General features: G+C 43.4%; 1 protein-coding gene across 2 annotated transcripts in view; it reads left to right on the top strand.

Annotated features, from left to right (window-relative positions):
* The window catches only part of LOC147727331 (uncharacterized), a 1245320-nt gene that overhangs the window by 300727 nt on the left and 922529 nt on the right, over positions 1–22064 (top strand). For both annotated transcript variants that reach the window (XM_086961416.1, XM_086961415.1), the window contains one exon: positions 15889–15958. The gene's annotated coding sequence lies outside the window, so the exon portion shown is untranslated. The remainder of the gene's footprint in view (positions 1–15888; positions 15959–22064) is intronic.

The raw sequence follows: 22064 nt of genomic DNA, 5'->3' as shown, positions 1-22064 counted from the left end.
AGTTTTCCAGGCCTTAGATAGTTTGTAAAACTGCCTAACTTATTGGCAGCTATCTCCTGGACTGGTACGCTGTCGTTCCTGTCGACTCTTGCACCTATTATTTCTTCGGACTCTCCGCCTGCCTGGGTGTCAGTGGTGTTTGTTAATATAACCTTATCACCCACCGTAAGTGCGTTCCTTTTATGGTTTTGAACATAATGGTGAGATAGGGGTTCTGGGAATGCGATAAAAGGCTGATGAGTTGATCTGAACTTCTCTGGCTGTAGAGACGTTTGCAGCCCTTTTACTTTCTCACTTTTGAATAAATTACTGTTCCAGGATCTTTCAAGAAAGAACATTTTGTGTAGAATTTTGGTTGGAAGGTACAGGGGGTTTTCCTTTGAGGTGCCCCATCAATACTTATGAGATCTTTGTCCATTTGGGTTCCTGAGAACTGCATCACGTCAGCTGTTTGATGAGAAGTTATTTTCCCTGTTCTTCGCACTTCACTTGCATCTTTACCATTGGTGGAAGAGATCATGCCAGAGCAGGTGCTGGTGTCACCCTTGGCTGTATTGCTTTCTATGCTTGTTTTGTTGGATACTGGCCCTAATCCAAGGGCATTTAAAACCTCAATTCTTACTTTTTCTTTTTTTGGTTTTGGTTTTTGGCCTCAAGGGAGTCCTCTTTACTCGGTCTGACCGCATGGTCCCTTATTGATCTTGATACCACCTTATCATCTGGAATACACCTTACCCCCATTCTGCTTTAACCCTTTAAGTACTGCCATCGGCCAACGGTCGTCGCGAGCACTACCTTGCCAGTGCTGCGCACGACCGTTGGCCGACTGGGCCGCACCCATTTTTCGAACGTTCAGCACTAGGCGCTGAACGTTCGACGTTCCTAAGGAGTTAATGGGGCTCTTAACTGTATGCTGGACAAATCTCCCAAGAATGTCCGACTCAGGTAAGAAGAATTATTGTGACTTTGGCAGTTATACCAATTTAAGTTATTGATGGTATGCTTCTCTGGCCAGGGCTATGGTTATAACTAGCTTTAGGAGACAGGTAGGCAAGTAAGTAGCAGGCAACCGGCCGACAGGGCTGAGCAAGGCAAGGCAAGGCAAGGCAGACATCTGACTTTTGCTCAGAGTAGGGAAGAAACTTCGTTTTCCCTGTCAGTTGTGTGGAATCCGCAGTGTAATTACTGTATTAGCACTGTAGTCCAAGTAAGTTACGGCTGTTCCAGGTGGCGTGTGGCAGAGTATGGTGGGATACAGGTGGAAACAGGTGGCGAATAGCTATGGTAAAGGCTGGTGAAATCTGCACTCGTGGGAATGACCGCAGTTACCAAGCCTTGATGAGTTAGTGAGGGCGGGGGCAGAGTGGAGGGGGCAGGGGGGAGAGCTAGACACGAGAGCAGGGCACGGTGGGGTCCGTAAACCGCACCCAACCTGGTCGCAGGCTCGCCTGGTACTTCACTCGGCGGGCACCGCGCTCACGCTCTATCCACCTACCTGCAGAAGTCACCTAGCTCAACTCTGCCAGCTCTACCATGCTGGTCGTCTGGACCCTGCTCCAGGGGAGCTCCAATGCTCCTGCCGGATTCCCTATGCTCCTTCCTCAAACCTTAGGACCTCCGCTCCCCTCCAGTGCCTCTCCTCACACAGCTCTCCCAATGTCTCATGTGGCTCAGAAGCAGGAAGTCCGGCATCCACGACAGCCACATGGGCCAGAGAGGAGAGGTAGACCACAGCTCAGCCGCACAACGTTGCTGGGAGAACAGCAAGCCCTCTCAGCTCTGCTCCACTCCTCCACTTTTTCGGTTCTCTCCTGCCCTAGCCACCTGCTGCCAGTGCAGGATGCAGGATGTAGGATGTAGGGCATGGTTTAGGACTGCAGACAGCTTCAGTCCCCACTACAATACAATATTTGCTGGACCGGAGCTGAAGCCTGGTTTGAAACCGGGCAACCTCAGGGCGGGACAGGCTAGCAGCTGAGGGATGAAGCCAAGCGCGGGGCTGCACCGAGCTGATTGAAGCCACCCGCGGTGCTCTCAGAGCTCTCATTGCCACGCCACACTGCGAGCCGAGGGATGGAGCCAAGTGGGGGCTGCGGCCTGATTGAAGCCGCCCATGGCGCTCTCGGAGCTCTCGGCAGGCATCCTCACTGCTCGCTCCTGAGAACGTAAACCGGACAATCAGAAGAATATTGATGGATAAAATCATAGTGGCTCTATTAAGGTTTATAAAAAGGCTTGGGTCCAAACCAATTGACATAGTTAAAAAGATATATGAAGCAAAAACGACATCCGTTGCTACGTATGGGGCTGCTGTGTGGGGAGCCTCTAGTATAGCTGTCTTGCAACAAATTGAGGATCGCTTTTGGAAGCGTTTGGTTGGTGTTCCTAAAACTTGTACCTCCAGAATTGTCACCTCAAATTGGATGTTCTCTTTATTCCGGACCAGATTCATTCCGCTCCACACCATTTGTGGCATTCAGTGTGGCGAAGGAAACAGCTGAAGCTCACACAAGAGATCTTGAGTGATTCCCTAAAGTTTGATGGCTTATCCAAAGTAAAGTGGCTTCAATTTGTTTAGAATAGTCGTTATACTGTCAGTCAGGCCAAATTATTTGATGATCCGACCACATGCACGTCCGTCTAAAGGTCAGAATTGAAGGAACTACTGCTGGTAAAGCAGAAGAGAGTGAGATGGGAGTCCAATGGTACTAAGTCTAGGGTTATACCTCTCAGCACCAAGAATAACCCCAACTGACCACATGTATTTAACGTATCCCAAACATAGACACCTTTTAACAAGGTTCAGGTCGAGTTACATTCCCCTCATGCTGGGATATCCATCTAACACACATTCTATGGATGTAAGGAGGAAAGGAAGATGTTTATTTCTCCTCTAATGTGCAGTCTTCTTAGATTGAGACAATGTCGCCCACACTTACACTTTTTAAAGCTATTAGCTAATCCTTTTACTTGCTATTGTCTGGCCTCTTTTCTTCAGTTCACCTTAAAAAGGAGGAAACAGAATCTGTGACGTGTGATAATACGAGCAAGATGTTAGCATCCTTTATGTGTCTCATTGTTTGATTTTAAATACATGTGCACCTCATTATGAAGTTCTAAGTGACACTATTTTTTATTCTTAAATAGATTTCTATTCAATTTTATAATTGGTATTTTTAATCTCATTGTACATAGTAGTAATAGCCGTTTTTTTTGTACTGGCGAAATAAAGTGATTATGAATGAATGAGTCAGTGAAGTGTCAACAAACTTGTAACAACTAAAATACACTAAAAGGATTCACGGCTAGCTCCATGTGTCAGTGGCCTGTAGAAACTCAAAAGGGATACAAATTTGCTCAACATTTTGTATCGTAATAACGAAATGCAAGATAAAAAGAGAAACAAATTCACGAGCAAACAGTTTCGATTGTTTCAGCACAATGTGTCACTCATTTCTGAGCATGAACTGCTTTCCCCAAGATCGCTTCTAATCCCATTGATTTATCTAACACTATTGTAATTGGAGTCTGTTGCAAGTGATACTGAGTTGGGCTTCATTTTAGAATGCATGGAGAAGAGTTTATGAGCCTCAAACTGATGCTTACAAACTTGTCCCACTTGCACTGCTCAAAGTCTCTTCTGGCTCCCCCAGCGATTGTTGCCCCCCCTCTGCCCTGCGAGAAGCTTTTACTTTCTGTCCGGACCCCCCTTTAGCTCTTTTAAACAACTCTTTAACTATGGGGGTGGTTCCGGCCTCCTTCAAACGGGCAGAGGTGGTCGCCATTTTGAAAAAACCTATGGCTGATCCGTCCACCATGAGCAACTATCGCCCTATTTCCCTCCTCCCTTTCCTCAGCAAAGTCCTGGAGTCCCACGTTACTCAAACCCTCACTTATTTTATAGAGGACTCTGGTGTTTTGGACCCCCAGCAGGCTGGGTTTAGACCTGCGCATTCCACAGAAGCAGTCATCCTCTCTGTGATGGACGAACTACGCAGGGGCGCCGACTCTAACACCTATCAGGCCCTGGTTCTCTTGGACCTGTCGGCCGCTTTTGACACGGTCGACCATGACATTTTGGTCGACCGTGTCAGAGAGGCTGGCATCCAGGGCACAGCTCTGGACTGGGTGCGCTCTTTCCTGACCCATCGCCATCAAGCTGTCAGGCTGTCCCAGTTCTCTGCTTCCCAAGTCGAGTTGTCTTGTGGTGTCCCGCAAGGCTCCTCTTTATCCCCTCTCCTTTTTAATTTATACCTGGCCCCGCTTATCCGCTCCCTCCGCCGATTCAATGTCTCCGCGTTTAATTACGCGGATGACATCCAACTGGTTTTCACCATTGACTCCAGCGATCAATCGATCTTCACTTTTCAAAACACCCTTTGCTCTATCAGTGATTGGATGAGCACAAACCACCTGAAACTCAACCCCGACAAGACTGAGCTGGTTCTTGTCGGGGGGCCCTCCAATCCCTGGAACTCTTCTTTTTGGCCTGTCAGTCTTGGCAGCCCCCCCTGTCCCGTCAACTCTGCAAAAAGTCTGGGAGTTGTCATAAGTAACGACCTATCTATGACACCCCAGATCAGCGCTGTAGTCTCCTCCAGCCATTTCCAGCTCAGGAAAATACGTAAAATCTCCCGCCTACTCACCATCGATGCCCTTACTTTGGCCCTGGTTGCGCTAGTCATGTCTAGGCTTGACTACGCAAACGCGCTATATGTAGGCATTCCTGCATACCAACTCAGGAGACTCCAGCTGATCCAAAATCAAGCTGCTCGCTTGATCTACCATCAACCTAGAGATCAGCATGTCCAACCTCTCCTAAAAAGTCTCCACTGGCTCCCGGTCTCTGCCCGCTGTAAATTTAAGCTCGGTTGCATCATTTTCAAATCTCTCACTGGTCTTGGCCCCTCCTTCATTTCTTCCTTGCTTCATTCTTACATCCCTTCCCGTACCCTTCGTTCTTCCCAATTGGCTTTACTTTCTGTCCCCAGATTCAAGCGGAAGAAACACGGTGGTCTTAGGTTTTCTTTCTTAGCCCCGTCTTTTTGGAATTCCTTACCTCTTTCTCTTAGGTTGCTCTCCCCCTACTCCACGTTCAGATCCTTCCTCAAAACGCATCTGTTTACGGTAGCCTACCACTAGTCTCATCCTCTGTTATGTTATTTTCTGTCTCTCCTCCCGACTCCCTCTGTACAGCGCCAAGAAACCTAATGGTGTTAGCGCGCTTAACAAATTGATTTAACATAACATAACATAACAACATAACACTGGTGGCTGGTTTAAAGCCATGTTGAGAGGCGTGGCCCTCCCATTCAAGGAGGAGAAGGAGCCCGCTGAGCAGTTTAAAGCTAAGGGCTGCGGGGCAGGGCCGGCTTTAGCGCTGGTAGCGCCCTGTGTGAAAATGTTCGTTGGCGGCCCCCCCAATGACCACCTCTGCCACGGGTTCCCTCACTAGCACCTTTTAAGAGTGCCTCTCAAGTCTCCATAACCACTGTCTCTCAGATTCATATAGTTTTATAGCACCACTCATGGCAGTATATGGTGTCAGAGTACTTTACACCACACACACATTGCACAGAGACAATCATATGTGTGTAAATCAGTGTATAGGAAATGTTACATCAGACAGTACTACAAGTTGTAGTGTAGGAGTGACATGTCATCGATACTGGTAGGCAATATAATTAAAGTTCTTATTCAGGAAAGGCAAAAATTCAGAATTTAAAACGTAACATCACTGTAAGGGGTTCTCTTTCATAAAAAGAATTGTTTTCTATCCAAATGAACCTTTTTCACAAGATTAGGATAATGAAAGATTGTGCAAAAAAATATATATAGTTCTAACATATACCTTGCAGTTTGCAGCAGCTTTAGGGGGACAGTTAATAGCTCAATGTTCTATATTAGGTTTTCACTTATAAACGGCAAGCAAGAAAAGGAGCTTTCTTACAGAAGCTGTAACCCACTGACCTATCTACATTATATGCACTTCGTTGTCTGCATGGCACATGTTCTTAGCAGCAGGCATTTTAACCCTCTGCCCTACCTTAGGATGAGTCAAAACTTCCACTAGACAAACCTCCGGTCTCTTTTCAGGAAGACGATTAATCACTGGACTTCTCCTGACATTTTAATTGATGTTTGAAAGTTGCTGGAGACCAGGAACAAGGCAGCAGGTGCTTTCAAAATGTTAATACACATTTTCGAAAATGACGACCCCACACCAAGTCAACCGCGGTGCAGTCGCACCGATCGCACCGCTCTAGATCCCGCCCTGCCGCAGGGTGCTCACTATAAAACAGCCGAGACTCTTTGTTTAGAAGGAGGGAGAGGGGTGGAGTGAATACTGCTGCATACAGTGAAGAGAAAAACAGAGCTCTACTATTGCAGCCGCCAGAGGGAGCTCGTGAGCTGCTCAAGACGCCAGAACGCCAGAACGCCATCTTCGATGTAAGGTTGCGGTCTGCTCCGCTCCGTAATCGCACCTGCACCAGCTTGCACCCGGCTTGCACCCGCCCGCAGTCCTGAGAACTGCGGAGCTTTGGATTGAATTGTTCCGGGCACTGGCACGAGTGTGCATGTGAGGTGTGAGGTGAGGTGTTCGAAAAACAGCCGTCCCCCCACTGCGCCTGCCTGCTCTCCCGTCGCTGACCGGAGACTGTGGTTTATCTGTGGGCTTGGAGAGACTCGAACCACAGAGAGAGAGGCGGAGCGATTAGGGTCGAGCAGCAGCAGCTGTGCTTGGTGTGCGAATAATTCTGCAGGAGTAATCTGAGTAATCCGTAGCCCATAACCCCTTTCAGGAGCTGGGAGCCCGGCCTGAGGTAAGGGGGGCGGGCGAGGAAAGTCTGAAGGAGCCCGTTGGAGGGGGCAAAGAGGTGTGGAGCCCTGAGGAACCCAGAGAAACCGGGAGAGACCAGGGAGAGACCAGGGGAGACACCGGAGGAGTGGAGGAGTGGACCCTGAGCCCAAGTCTGGGGGTGTGTTGCGGAGTGTTCCGCACTGTTCAAGCGGTCAAGTGGCCAAGAATGCTATCGAGAGGCGGCGCCAGCTGGTGAGCGAGTGAGTGAGGTGAGCGAGGCAGTGTCAGGAGGTGTTGCTCGCCTTCACTCCCCGGGTGCTGCCGCATGTTTGTGCTGAACTCGATACGCTTTGGCCTCCAGGGACAACTCTGTGGTTCCCCTGCTGTGGGTTTCCTGGCAGTTTATGGCCCGAGTCTCGTGGTCGTTTGCCGTACACTGTGGATACAGGAGACTGGAGTATAACTGGAGTATAACTAGTATATACTAATAACATAGCGAACATAGCGAACTGGCATTGTTATTGCTGCAAGCACTGGCAGTTATAATCCCTAGTGAAAAATAAAATCCAAGCACCTTTCAACTTTTTAACTATCTTTAACTATCTTTTCAACGCCAGAGTGAGTAGACATCACGCCACGTCAAATACGCAATATCCTCGTTTCTCCTCCCTGACGGCAGGTGTTCCTACTTAAGGGGGCAGACAGGCTTGGGAGGAGGAGGAGGAGTAAATAGAGCGGGGTGGTGAGGGTTTGCGCTTACAGAGACTTAAAGAGACTAGGAAACACTGGTTGTTAGTAAGATCTCGCAATAGAGCACCAAGAGAGTTGCAAAACCCTATGCAAGCTCAGTAACTCAAAAGATCTCAAAGAGAAGAGGCGGTGTTGAGCGGTCCTTGTGTGATCTTGTGTGTTTTATGATGATGAGGTCTGGTTTCCAGCGTGGAGCCCCGCAAGGCTCTAAGCGAATTAAATCGACTGAGGTGAAACCAGAAGTGATGGTAGGGACTGGAGAAAACCCAGCTGGACTTAGCTGGGAAAAGGGAAACGGAGAACAGGAGGGAGACGTGTTAAATAATGGAAGAGGTGCCCGTTCAGAGGAGAATCTGCTTATCCCAGCCGAGGAAAGGGCTCTATCCGCTACCCTATGTAAAGACCATGTTCATATGAAGTCTCCATGTGTGGCGCAGACGTCTATAAAGAACTACTTCTTTAAGTACCATCAAATACAATCAGATAAAGATATTCACAAAGAAAACCATAAAAGAACGTTTTCTGAGAGGGACGAACTTAGCGGGGGGTTTAGTGAGTGCACATTATCCTCTCCCCTGCCCTCCCCATTGTGTAAAAAAGAAAAAGAAAGTTGCCCTGTTAATGATCTGACCAAAACTAAGCTGTCCGAAAAAGTGGATGTTGTATCGGTTAAGCAGGACATGAAGATTCTAGTCGCAGAGGTTGTGACAGAAAAAGCGCTGACACCCACACTTGCACCCTCAACCTCACCCCATCCCTTAATTTTAGCAGGGCAGTTACAAGCTCAGGCGCAAATTCATGACTGTGCCTTTACAGCGCAGGTGGAGCCTCGGCAGGCTATTGATTCTCAAATGGTCAGTCAAGAGTTGAGTTTTGAGGGGGTGAATGTAGGGTGCCATTTGTCTCCGCTGAAGGCACCGATTGAAAATAAATATGAAAGTGTGCTTGGTAATATGTATGTACAAGGACCTGAAGCTGGAGAAGGAGTTGATGTTGGAATTCCTGCTCTTAAATATGGATCCAGCGAATCCTTTCTAGTTACAGAGGATTTACAGCCTGTCCCAAATAGTCGTTTAATTAAAGATGGCAATGTCAGCTTGATTAATCTGGATCAATTAAGTATTGAAATGGAGAATAGCTTTAATAGCCTCACTATTAATAAATCATTTTACAATCAAGATGTTGGTAGCTCTGAGAAGAATATTAGTACAATCGATCGATGTAGCTCAGACCTTAAAGAGAATATACCGTCATCATCTAAAGTTGAGGCCAATCAAACAAAGGGTGAGGTTAGCACAGAACAGGGCTTATGGGACTGTTTAATACATACCATGGGTTCAATTACTAATGCGCTGAATTTCCACTCAGATAAATTGGATGTTCAGGTGGATATATTAAACACTCTAGCAAACCACGTGGCGGGTATTGACACAAAACTCCTGCATTTAACCAATCTTGTTACGAATGTTCAAGCAGATAAGAATACGTCATATATAACCTGGACATGTGCACAGTTGATTGATAAGATCTCGGATCTGCCTTCAGTAGTTAGTTCCATGGTGCAAGAAGTAAAAGCATTGTCGGGTAGAAATGGGCAAGGTAGGGATGAAATGACTGCACCTTCTAATATTCTAGGCAGACTGAGTGATGATGTTATATCTCAATCTGTGAAAGATGTTAGCAATCCACAAGCTAAAACTGAAGTCCATCATTTAGTTTCTTTAGAAGACAGCTTGGCAATAGAAGGGGGGAGCTGTGATGTCTCTGGTGGAATCAATGACTCAAGTAATCTGGAAAAAGCATGTTCGAAACAATGCAAAGAATCAAGGGCTCCACCAAAAATGACAAACTTGTCAAAAAGGGCTAGGAAAAGGCTAAGGAAAACTCACAATAAAAAAGCTTATGAACTACAAACGCTTAGTAAAAAAGTGAGTATAGATCCTAACCCATTGAAAGTAAAGGGATCTGAAATAAATTCATACTTTCCGATCTTTGGCCCCAATAAAAAATCAGGACTTATTGTAAATGAAAGCCAATTATTTGAGTGTTGTACAAAAAACCCAGAGGAGGTAGAGGGCACATCCGGTGCAGTCCCCATAGTCGATGCACCAATAATAATAAAGGAAAAAGTATCCGATAAAATGATAAGTGTAAGTGCAGAAGTCCATAATCTGCAATTTGGCCAAATTAGGAATCCAGCTAAGTCTAACAGTTATTTAACAAGCCAGAGTAATGATCGAGGTATTGATTTAAGACGTATATCAAGTAATGAATTAGAGGTTGACCAAGAAGACCAAAACAACATTGTTAATCAGATACTAGTAAATCACACTGTCCAGCAAGGTGATAATAAAATTATTCAAGAGGTCCATTTAGGGACACAAGAGCTATTAATCAAGGATGTCAAAGAAGGCATTTTGCCGACGGAAAGAGATGGGTCGCCAGTAATGGAAAATATATGCCCCCCTGTTATTATGAAGAAAGAAAATAGTGAATATTTAAACCAGTCGCCCGAAACAAGGAAAGTAGCCTTCAGCCCCCAATACATATCTAGAGGCCCGCACGATATTTTAAACCGTGGTAATATTTTGAAATTACTACGTGTTATTACAGATCTTAAAGATGTGGTAACTACGGATCTCGATTCAGTGGAATTTAAGGAAGAAGATGCATACTCCGATAAGGAGATAACAATTACAACTTGGCTAAACAGGGACATTGCAGACAAAATAATGGCGAATGTTAGTGTATTTGAGAAATGGGGTATTAAAGTTTGGAGACCACAAGAATCTTGTTATCCAATGGTGTTGATTCCAAATGAGCCCCATGATATAATGCAGCAAAAAAGTGATGAGAATAAAATATGTCTGGCTAGTCAAAAACGAGATGATAAAAAAACAACCAGAACAGAACAGGTTAGAGTTTTAAAAAATGCATCAGGCGCAACTAAGGAATTAAACATAGCATACGGCATTAAGATAAGGAGTAGCCAATCTGGTTTGCGGACCTGTGAAACATTGAAGAAAGTCCCAGAGTTACAAGACGATTGGAGTTGGCTTCCAGGAATATTAATTAAGCAAAATCATGAAAAGAAGGATTGATGTAGTTCAAATCCTCTGACTCTATGTTCCTGGAACACCAATGGCTTAAAATCACTAATTGAAGACCAAGGGGTAATGGATTTCCTGAAAGTGTCTAGTATAATAATGTTGCAGGAAACCTGGTCGATGTCTAATGAACCCCTTATCGGCTATATAGAATACTGTAATAATGCAACACATGAAGCCAACTCAGGTCGCCCACGTGGGGGTCTTTCTATATACATCTCTACAAATCTTAAAGCATCTCACTTTGAAATTGGCCTCCATGTTAAATGGCTCCAGTGTGTTAAACTAATAGCCAGTCATTCAATTATCTTATTAAATGTGTACTTAAGTTGTAAAAAGAAAGTTAGATCTTCTCAAATAACCCTGCTTTGGGGAATGGTAAAAACTTTATATTATGAGCATTTGGATTCAGTATTTATTATTTCAGGTGATTTTAATATGCACTTTGATCCTTTAAATGGGCAGACTCTTGACTTAAAACGGTTAGCTCAATGGACAGAATATGAGTTCAAAAAATACAACTTAAAGATTCTGCATGATTCTGATAATATTCCTACATTTAACAAGGGTGAATGTTCCTCTGTAATAGACTATACTATACTGTCTGAGAGATTAAATCATTTAGTAAAAAATTACGAGATTGTCCCGAGGATCGAAAGCGATCACAATCCACAAGTCATTCTCTTTGACATTGAATCGGAGTATCTGCCAGAAACTAGGACTATGATAAAAGTTCCAACAGCCTTTAATCTTAAAAGGTTAGTTTGGAATGGAAAAACTGAGGATAAAATTCTGGGCGTTCTTGGCTGTTTAATTCAGGATACGCACTCTGCTTATGCTGAAGGGCAGTCTATGGTTGAGCTTTGGTCTCATTTGTGTGATAAATTAGTAGCTAAATTTGCTAGAGATGAGCCCTGTAAGGGTATAACACTAAATCCCCGGAGACCAGGATGGTATTCTTTCCACTTACTTGAACAAAAAAGAAAACTTAATAAAGAAATAAGATTACTTTACAGGAATAATACCAGGCTACCACTTCTCAATATATCATGTAAAATTAGAGAGTTAAAACAGAGATACAAGAAGGAAATATGGATAGCAAAACAAGCCTATTATGAATCAATTTGGGCAAAGGTCCATCATGCATGTAAATCCAAAGATCTTCGGTTATTCTGGAGTATCATTAATGATATTGAGAATGGTAATAATAGAGGCAGCAGTGCTAATGTTGATGAAGTGAGTTGGGTGAGCTTTTTTAATGAAAAAATGGATACAGAATATTTAGATAATGATAAATATAGTAATAATAGGTTAGATGACATGCATAAAGTAAAAGATAGGGGGAGTGGGGGTGGCATCTCTCCTCCTCATTGTACAGTGGATACGAAACCCTGGTCGCTCAATAAAGTAAAAAAGGCGATAAAAAGGATCAAATCCAACGGAGCACCGGGTCCAAATGGTATCCCAAATGCAATATTTAAGGCTGAATTGAGTAATTGGCCTGAGTTATTAATGCTTTTATTTAATGAGATTCTTAAATCAGGTCTTCTTCCGTTATCCTGGCACGGGAGCATTATACAGCCGATTTACAAATGTGGCCCGCAGGATAATCCGGCTAATTACCGTTTAATTACACTCACTGACGTAGAGGCAAAAATATTTGCTAGTTGCTTGCTGGAAGAGTTAGAGACTTGGGCCTCACAGGAGGAGCTGATTCCTAAATTTCAAACAGGGTTTAGAAGGGGCGAATCAACCCATACAAATTTGATTTTATTAACGTTATTAGGTGAGAGAGCCAAAAGTAGGAAGCAAAGATTATATGTTTGTTTTATTGATTTAAAAGCCGCTTTTGATTCTGTACCACGAAATAGACTTTGGAGGAAGCTACAGAACTGGGGTATTCCAGAGTCTCTATTAAAAATGATTATATTGCTATACTCCAACACCTGGGTGCAAATCAAAATAGGCGATGGCAAACACATGACCCAACGTTTAGCTACAAATGTGGGACTAAAACAGGGGTGTGTCTTGGCTCCTTGCCTTTTTAATCTTTTATGGCTGATTTACCAGCCCATTTTAACAATATAAATTCGCATTCGCCTTCTATTCATGGCCAGGAAATCAAATATATGCAATATGCAGACGATACGATCTTAATGAGCCAAACAGAAATAGGATTAAAAAGATTAATTAACTCTTTTAATGGTTATGTTACACAAAATGGTCTGACAATTAATATAAAAAAGACAAAGATAATGACTATGGGAAAAGGGAAGCCTAGGATTAATGAGTGGAATATTAACGGTATGATAATTGAAAATGTGAAATTATACAAATACCTTGGAATCATGTTTGACGATGGTTTGATTTTTAGACAGCATTTTAATAGTCTTGAAGCTAGGGGTTGCTCACTTGCATTTGCTTTTAGAAAATTAAGAGACAAACTATTATGCCCCAATTACGACCATCTGATAAAGGTGATGCGAGCAAAATTAATGCCATCTTTGGAATATTGCTCATTCATCTTCAGGGGCAAAGACGCCAAAGTGCTCGATGATATAGAGATTAGAATATATAAAAGTGTTTTTAAAATCCCCAAATATATTAGTCGAGCAAACATAAGACTGGAATTTGGTTTGAAAAAACAATCTCTGGCGCGTCAATCTACATTCTTGAAGTCTCTTTTAACATTAGTCCGTTCAGAGGAAGGCTCACTGGCAAAGTTATGCTGGCTTGAAATCTCAGAAGGGGAATATTCAAAAAATTGGCAGCTGTATTTTAATGAATGTATAAGTAAATTTGACTGCTCTAATTTGGCTGATGAACTGAGGAGCAGGATCGTTTTTAAAAAAGGGATGAATCAAATGGCCGCATTATTAACGACTATAGCGGACAAGGAGGAATTAAGAAAAAGAAGTCATTTCTGGACAGTTGCAAACTCTTTCGGTAGGCTGTCACCTCAATCTTACTTGTCTTATCATTTAAAACCTAGGCTTAAGAATAAATTTATGTATTTAAGGCTGGGAAGATATCCGACAAAGGATGGTATACCAAAATGGGAAAATCAATGGGAATCTAGCATCTGCAGGCTTTGTAGTCAAAGGGAGGAAACACTAACACACATCGTAACCTTATGTCCAGCTTTGGCAGAGGATCGGAAGTTGATCCTAAAACCAATTTTTAATGAATTAGGAATTAGAACATGCAGGCAAGCAATTATTACCTGTTTGAGTGGGGCCAATATCAAAGTTACCTACCACTTTGTTAAGTTCATTATTATTGTTGAGAAGAAACTTAAAGACGAAGAAAAGTAAATAACGGTTTATTGTGATCCAAAGTTAAAAAAAAAAAAAAAAAAAATGAAACCTATTTTAGGAATTGTTTAAATCAAAATGTATGCCAGTTGAAGGGTCTATTAGTTTAATTTACTATAGTTATGCATATTGCACTTTACTATAGCTAGCAAATGGAAAACAGCAAAAAATGTATTATACTAGTATTTCCTACTGCTAACACTGTCACTTTAAGTTAAATGCTGCTATAACAGTGATTGCTGCTAATATATTGTACTCTAGTTAATACCTGTATTTTAATAGTGTGTAAACGCTTAAACATTATTATGGAATTGACTGTATTAATGCAATTTTAGATGATTATTTTAATATGATTATAACTTTGTGCATAGTATATGTTTGTTTATGTGAGTTGCTTTTATCTATTCTTGTTTGTAATGATTTTAATTAATCAACAAATAAATAAATACACACTACACATGTGCTGGTCGAAGTTTCACTTGTCCTCAAGGTCCAAGCTGGTGCATTAGTGTCAGGAGTGGTGGGTATGGCCTGTTTTAGCAGCTCTGCATGAGTCTGTGATAGGGTGCTATAGGTGAATGGCCGGGGCAGATCTGGCATACAGTGCGCATGTGGGAGTAGGTGGTGCTGACGGGTTGTGTTGGAGGAGAAATCTGGCAGCTAGTCCCAGCTGAAGGCTAGCCTCAAGAAGTGGCGAACACGTGCCTTCGGCAGTCGTGTGCTAAAGGGGAGCAGCTCTTCTCAGCCCCTCCTACCACCCTCCCTCTGACTGCCTCTGGAGGTAACAGGGGGTGGGATGGAGCCACCATTAGTGCGGTAGTGTACCGAGGCCTCCTTTCACCATTGCATGAATTAAAAACGTTCTGTAGTACCCAGATTCTTGGTGAGTGGATCTTTACTTTTTTCTGCGAAATTCTATGGGGCATATTTACAAGCCCCTAGTGACACTTTTGCGCTGCCGTTGCATCACTTTTTATGACGCAGCGGTGCTGTAAACAATGTGCTATGTTGCAGCCCATTTACAACGTGACGCATGTAGGGAGATGCGTCACGTTGTAAAGAGCTGCTCCACATTATACAGGTATAATGTATGCAGGGTGGGCGTTCCCACACAGGAATGCCTTCTAGAAGTGATGCAGGGAAATCAGGAAGATTTCACTGCGCCACTTCTAGGACGCCACTGCATCAAAACCCTACGCCTGCTTAGAGCAGGCTTAAGGAGTGACACAGTGTAATAGGAATAGGCTACCCCATGCATTGCTGGAGTTGCCTCATGCTTGCGACACGACTCCAGGAACGCGTGACTTAAGTACCGACAGATGCGTCAAAATTTCTGACGCATCTGTCAATCCTTGCAGCACGAATCCAGGGTTGTTCAAGGGTTTCGCACGCAGGCGCAGGAAAGCTGACGCATCTATACAGAAACGGCCGTTTCTTGTAAATAAGCCCCAAAATGTAAAAGATAACTACCGGGATCAAAGGCTAATAATGGGGGTTTTGGTTTCCTGAATTGCAGGTTTAAATTGCTGCTTTGTTGATTTACATGTCGCCAAAAGCTGACTTTTTTAACATCTTTCTTTAAAGGCAGCATTGAGACATGCTTTGTAACAGACCTTTTTGATGTACTTAACTATTGTTTAAATGGACACAGAATTCAATGGACAGTTTGCAAAAAGAAAAAGGCAGGCAACACCCTGTTCATTTCAGAAGTGCTTGCTCGCTTGTTCAGTACCACACCACTTTCAGGACCCTCCAGCCGCCACTGGGGGATTGTACTCGGAACGAATGGGTGTGGTGCAGCAAAGTCATATTTGTTAATCTGAAAAGCAGTACGGCAAGAATTTTGAGGAAAAAAAAAGAATATTGGCATTATCTCAAAGTGATGATCTCACTGTTTTTTTATTTTTATTTCCAGTAACTGTCTTTTTCGCCACTGCTAATGCGAATCACTAACGGGGCAGGATCACAGACCGTGCGTGTACTTGGTAAGCTCCAATACTTTATTTAAAGTGCTGCAGTGGATACCTTTTTATTCATTTTTTATGTTTCACTGTCTAGCCATGTCGATGTTGCGCTTCGCAGCGCAGTGACGTCCCTTGAGCTTGCATCTCGTATGTACGTCATTAACGTAGTCTTTGTTGAAGCTATTTCATACCTTCATGTATTTTCAAAAAAGTTTTGGATTTTAAACATTCATTTGCTATGTTGCTGCTTTGAATTTTGAAAGGTTAGTCTATCCTTTGTGAATTTCACAAACGAGAATATTTTTGGGTTATGTTTTGTACTGTGACATTTAGTTCTTCATTTAGTGAAATACCGTCAACAGCAACAAATAAGACATGATTATACACTGGGCGATTAACTCGGACAAATTCAAACAGCAGCAACAAAAAAACAACAGTTTCCTTGTTCCAGACCTGCCTGCAGATTGAAAGGGACTCTAGGTCCTTTACAATTGTAAAACACGTTTTTACTTCTTTCCGACTCAAGTGCTTTTACGACCCTTTCTGAATTGTAATGAGAAGTGAGCTCTCCGCTTTTGAGTTGCCTAGGGATGATTCAATGGTTGTTGAAAACCATTGACGTGTTCCCTTGGTTGGGGTGGTAACTGATTCACAAGTTGTAAGCTGTCTTAGTGGGACAGATTCCGTTTTGGGAACTGGGACATGCCAACTTTCGGGGCACAGAACTTTAAGGGACACTGGTTTCATTTTTTGTTTTTAAACAAAAGTTTTTCTGCTAGGAATACGAGCGCAGAGATGGTGGTCTGCTGTCACTTTCAGGCCTCAGTTTCTGCACTTGTCCCAGCTTGCAGAATGCTTCTGGCCTAATTAAAATTAATGGCGACCTCCTGAGAATCCATATTATCTGATGCGAATGATTGGTAAGTCAGTCACATCACAAAGTAAAGGTGTGGTACCTTCCTTTATTTTATCTCACCCTATTGTTCCTACTCCTGGAAATTTCCATTTAGAATGTTGAGGAAGAGTGAGAGACGTTAGAAGATTGAACTGCCAGTTTAGAGGCTGACGCAGCTTATGGCTGACGTGCAGGGCTGGCTTTGAGGTTGGTGGCGCGGCTGGCGCCCTGTGCGGGAATCTTTGTTGGCGCCCCCTCACACACCCCGCGCTGAACTTGTATTAAATAAAAGTGCTGGGGACGAACATCGATCTCAGGAAGCTCCGCCCTTTTCTTCTACTGACATGATCCTCTTCAATCAACTTCACCTCCTGCTGCCTGCATAGACTGAATTCAGGTGTAATGCCTGATCGGATTTGCAGAGAGTTAGGGAGCTTGTTTCCCCCAAGAAAGTTTCAAGAGTGGGGTTGATGCATCAGACAATAAAAAAATAAATCCTGTTCTATAGTGCATTTTATAGCAATGCTTTCACTTACATTTGCTGAAAAGCCATAGACTCTGATATGGCACAAACTAAATATGAATCTACAACAAGAGAGAAAGGGAAAGACGGCTACTCTCCTACCCCTCAATATAATTGACTGTAATCAACAAAAGAGCGCCCCGGACACTATAACCATGAAGAACCCTATTCTTCTGTGTAAACAAGGTGGACAACCTATCCTAAAAGTGAGTGGTCAGATGGTACATAAATCTATGCATATGTGAAGGAAAAAAAGGGGAAAATTAATTATTTTCTAAAAGAACCCTCACTCACCCTAGAGGTGACATGCTTCATCATTGGGTTTGTTCACAGGGGGGGCTGACTATCCCCTCCTGTGTGCTACCACGCCTGCAAGTGCAGCGGAGCAGGTGTGTGTGAAAGTGGTGATCAGTGCAAAAAGTGTGTGGATAAAAGATCACAACCGTGCCTCAACAGACTTTATTCGGGGCCAGTTGTTTCACATTAAAATTGGTATAATCACTGGATGTTTTGATTTTAGTCCAGCGATACCAATAAGTGACTGGTCAACAGGTTTCTGCTGTAAAAAGCTAAAGTCAGCTCAGCTTTCTTCAGGACCAAATTAAAACAAAACAAAACAATCCTACGGGGGTCCAAGCACGCTAAGGCCTGCCCACACCGTTAGGAAATGAAAAGTGAGGTAAGATAACAATTTGTACTGTCCTCAGGATAACTCACGGTTTACCCATCCAACTCCTGTTAGTCATCAGGCGTTGTATAGTGCTAGGTTTTATGAACCGCTACATGGGCTCAGAGGGATCAGCAGATCTTCACTCGCTGTCGGAATTACAGACCGCGAGACTCGCCGCCTCTCAACCTACTCGGTTGGTCCCAATGGCCCGAAACTAAATATGCCAATACTTTCATTGTTAAGAAAATTAAACGGAAACAGGTTCAAGTTAAACAAGATCAAAGAGAACCACGTATATGCTATTATGCAAAGTGGCTGGAGATTGTGCAGATATGAGCGAACAGCCATTTTATAGGAAAGGTGCTAATATATTATCTTCAAGAGAAAAACATTCCATAGCTAGCAAATTGCCCCAAAAAGATTTAGAGTGTGCAGCTCACCTCAGACCTGACCTGCAGCACAAAACTGTTCTACTAGCATTGAGACTCTCAGTGGCGTAACAAACTTGATGGGGCCCCCCTGCAAATTACATGGAGGGGCCCCCCTCCGGACTTATTCAGGAGCTCTCATGCCAGGGTACTGTGCTGAGGGCTCCACTTGGAGCTTTCCCCCCACACTGTGGGGGCTTCAGGGGCATATGTTACGCCACTGCTGGACATGAAACACAACTGTATTGATTGAGTCCTGATTTCAGGGGTTAGAGAGCAAAATATCATGTTTATTTATTTGCGGAGAGGACAATTATATTATCTCTTATACTCCAGCCTAGGATCCTTTTTCTTTAATCCAAATGAACCATTAATAGTTTTTGCATACTTGTAGATCTTCTTTCAATCAAATGCCTCTAGACAATTCTACGGTGAATAGCTCAGGCTTCCTCTTTCACTCTTGCTTATTTCTCCTCTTATAGCATTGCCACCTTCACTTGCTCCATTTTCCCTGAGTGTGTGGCCAATGGTGTCAAGTTTCCATGCGGTAAGATGAAAGTGTCGGCCCTAACATCTTAGTTGAAGTAGGTTTATGTTAGACCTGGCATCATTGGCGTGAGTCTCCCTCCCATTTTGTCAGATTGCCTCCTCTTTTTTTGATATATGTTTTGCTGGTAATATGCTTTGAGCAATGTGCCACTGCTGTTCAGTGCCACAGTGTAAGTGCTCCCTATGTTAAATTTATGTATTGATTAGTGACTCCATGGGACCCTAGTACAGTGCACTATGTGTGCCCAGGGCTTGTAAATCAAATGCTGCAGGTGGGATTGCAGCACTGGTTGTGCCACCCACAGAAGCAGCTTGTAAAGTGTGTCTCAGGCCTGCCATTGCAGAGCCTATGTGCAGTCTAGTACTGCCATGTCGACTGGGCAAGTGCACCCACTTGTCTGTCCCTAAACCTTCCCTTTTCTTCATATCAGGCACCCCTATGGTAGGCCCAAGGGCAGGGTGCATTGTAAGTATAAGGTAGGACATGCCCTGGCATGTCCTAATAGTGAATTACAGCCATTTTTGTTTTTCACTATTGCAAGGCTACCTGTAGGCCATAATGGGCAGTTAGATTATTACATTTTATAATCCTAACTGACTCAGTGAACATGGTAGAAATTCGAATTTAGTATGCCTGAACTCAGAATGATAAAATACATCTTTTAGTGAGGTTGGTTTTAACATTCTGTGTTTGAAAATACCACTTTTAGAACATAGGTATTTTCTTGTCTAACTATCCAAGCCTGCCTCTCTACTAGGTTGTGTATTCCTTGTCTGGAGTTTGAGTGAAAGGGCTTGGGGATTCCAGGAGACAGAATGAGCCAGCCCAGTGGCGAATAGAGAGATCTGCATCTAGATGGGAGGGAGGAGTTGCACCTGCGACCTGAATAGGGCTATGCCTTCCCTCCACAATGCTGGCTCCACGTCCTGGGGTGCGGCTGATGTCTCTGCCCTGCACTGTGAAAGAAGAGAAGGAATCATGTCAACAAAGTGCTCCAGGGCTGTGCTTTACCTCCACAATGCTGGCTCCACCTCCTGTGGGCCGTCTGATGTTTCTGCCCTGCACTGTGAAAGGAAAGAAGGAGGCATGTCAACAGAGTGCTCCAGAACTGGTTTGGACTGGGCAAAGGCCCCTCTGCCTTCAAAGAACAAAACAAAAAGTAGTATAAATATTGGGACCCAGACCCAAGAACTTCAGATCACTTCTGGGAACAAGACAAATCTTTTGCCAAGGAGAAGAACTCAAGAAGCTGCAGGAATTTGCACATAGACGTACCCTATGCACACACACAATATTTTTGTACACGTAGGTGGTAGTACATAAAATTCATAGCAATGCAAACATGCAGAGAAACAGTTTCTCTGCATGTTTGCATTGCTATGAAGTTTATGTACTACCACCTACGTGTACAAAAATATTGTGTGTGTGTACATAGGGTACGTCTATGTGGGAATTGTGAGGTTTTGCCAGCTTGCTGACGCAACCATTGAGTGGTTACATGGTTTTCCGCTCACCCAGTTGCACCACAAATCACTGTCCATTAGTGCTTCCATACAGGCAGTGCGCCCATTGCTAGATTGACCTCTAAAAACCATTCTCTCCTTCTCAGCTGCAGGAATTTGGACTACCCCTCTGCCAGTGTGCTGTTTGCTGGGTTGGCCTACAGTGGTTTCCTTATTGCCAAGGAAAGGAGAATGAACTTTCAAAGCACTTTCATCATCTTACAGAATATTTCTCCAAGGGCTTGAACTTGTGCTTGCCTCCTGCTGAAGTCTGAGGGACAAAATACTTCACCACCAGCTCCCCTCTGAATTTCCTTGCTGGGAATTCTATCTGCAGAAGCCTGAAGGGAGCTGGAAGCGCGCTGCAACGAGAAGAAGCGTGTCGCCGCCGCAGCTGTAGTCGTCGCAGGGCCTGTCGCTGCTTCAAAGTAGAGAGTCGTCGTAAGGCTGCCAGGGCGTGTACGCATCATCGCATCAAGGGCACAATCTTATCGCATCACACCAGGGTTGACGCATCGCATCGAGTCGCCATCTTGCGCATCGCAACCAGGCCGCAGAACAAGAATCTATGCATCACCTCCGGTCCGGTAAGGATCAAGACGCATCCCCTACTCTGCGCAAGCATTGAGGTGCGACGCATCATCTCCCCCGAAGCACGGAACCAACACATCTCCCACTCTGCGAGCCTTTTGTTTGTTTTGCGTTACACACCCAGGTACTTTTGTGAGCACTGTGTCGCATTTGTCACCAACTTGAACTACGCAACATCTACCATCTTTAAGTCAATCTTAAGTACTGTATTGTGGATTTTTGTCATTTGTGGTCTTGTGTTAAGTCTATATAAAGAATACTTATTTTTATAAAAACTTGTGTGGTGTCCATCTGCAGTGTTTTCACTGTATTTAGCAAAATTGATGGGACCCCCTCGAGACTAAAGCAGGTCAGGGAAAGAGGGGAATGAAGAAACACAAGAAAAACACATTTCCCTCATTGACCATAGTAAATTAATAAAGATATAATTCTGATATACTTTTTAACATACATGGGTGACAAACACACAATATTCCTTCATCCTTTTTATAAAAGTATTTTTTTTCACAAGATATTCTCTTTTATTTATTTTCATATAAAATGTATTTCTTGTTTTCTTTTTTTCCCTCATAAAGGTTTGTATTACTTTATATCCAAGTTCATAAGCAATTCATAAATTTGAAACATGAAATTTCATTACTAATTCATACAAAAGAAGTCATTTTTAAAAATCAAATATACACATAATAAAAGCCAATATACAAAGCAAAAAACATGTCATGAAGCAACTATAACCCCTGGATAGCAACCCTCTTCATTAGTCATTCTCACACAATCATATCCTCACTACATTCATTCAAACAGAAATCTGTAAAGGGACTAGATCTAATTAGCAGAAAAATGTCTGCCCATAGACAAATCTCAGACCACAGTATGAGATTCCGCACTTGGTCGACGCGCGTTTCGGTGGTGCAAGGCCACCTTCCTCAGGACCTCTTCCAGATTTACACAACCACACTTGCCCAGGG

This window comes from Lissotriton vulgaris, chromosome 3_1 (assembly GCF_964263255.1).
Source record: "Lissotriton vulgaris chromosome 3_1, aLisVul1.2, whole genome shotgun sequence".
NCBI classification, from domain to species: Eukaryota; Metazoa; Chordata; class Amphibia; order Caudata; family Salamandridae; genus Lissotriton; species Lissotriton vulgaris.
The sequence above is the reverse complement of the archived record's forward strand: the minus strand, read 5'-3'. Positions and strand labels throughout refer to the sequence as shown.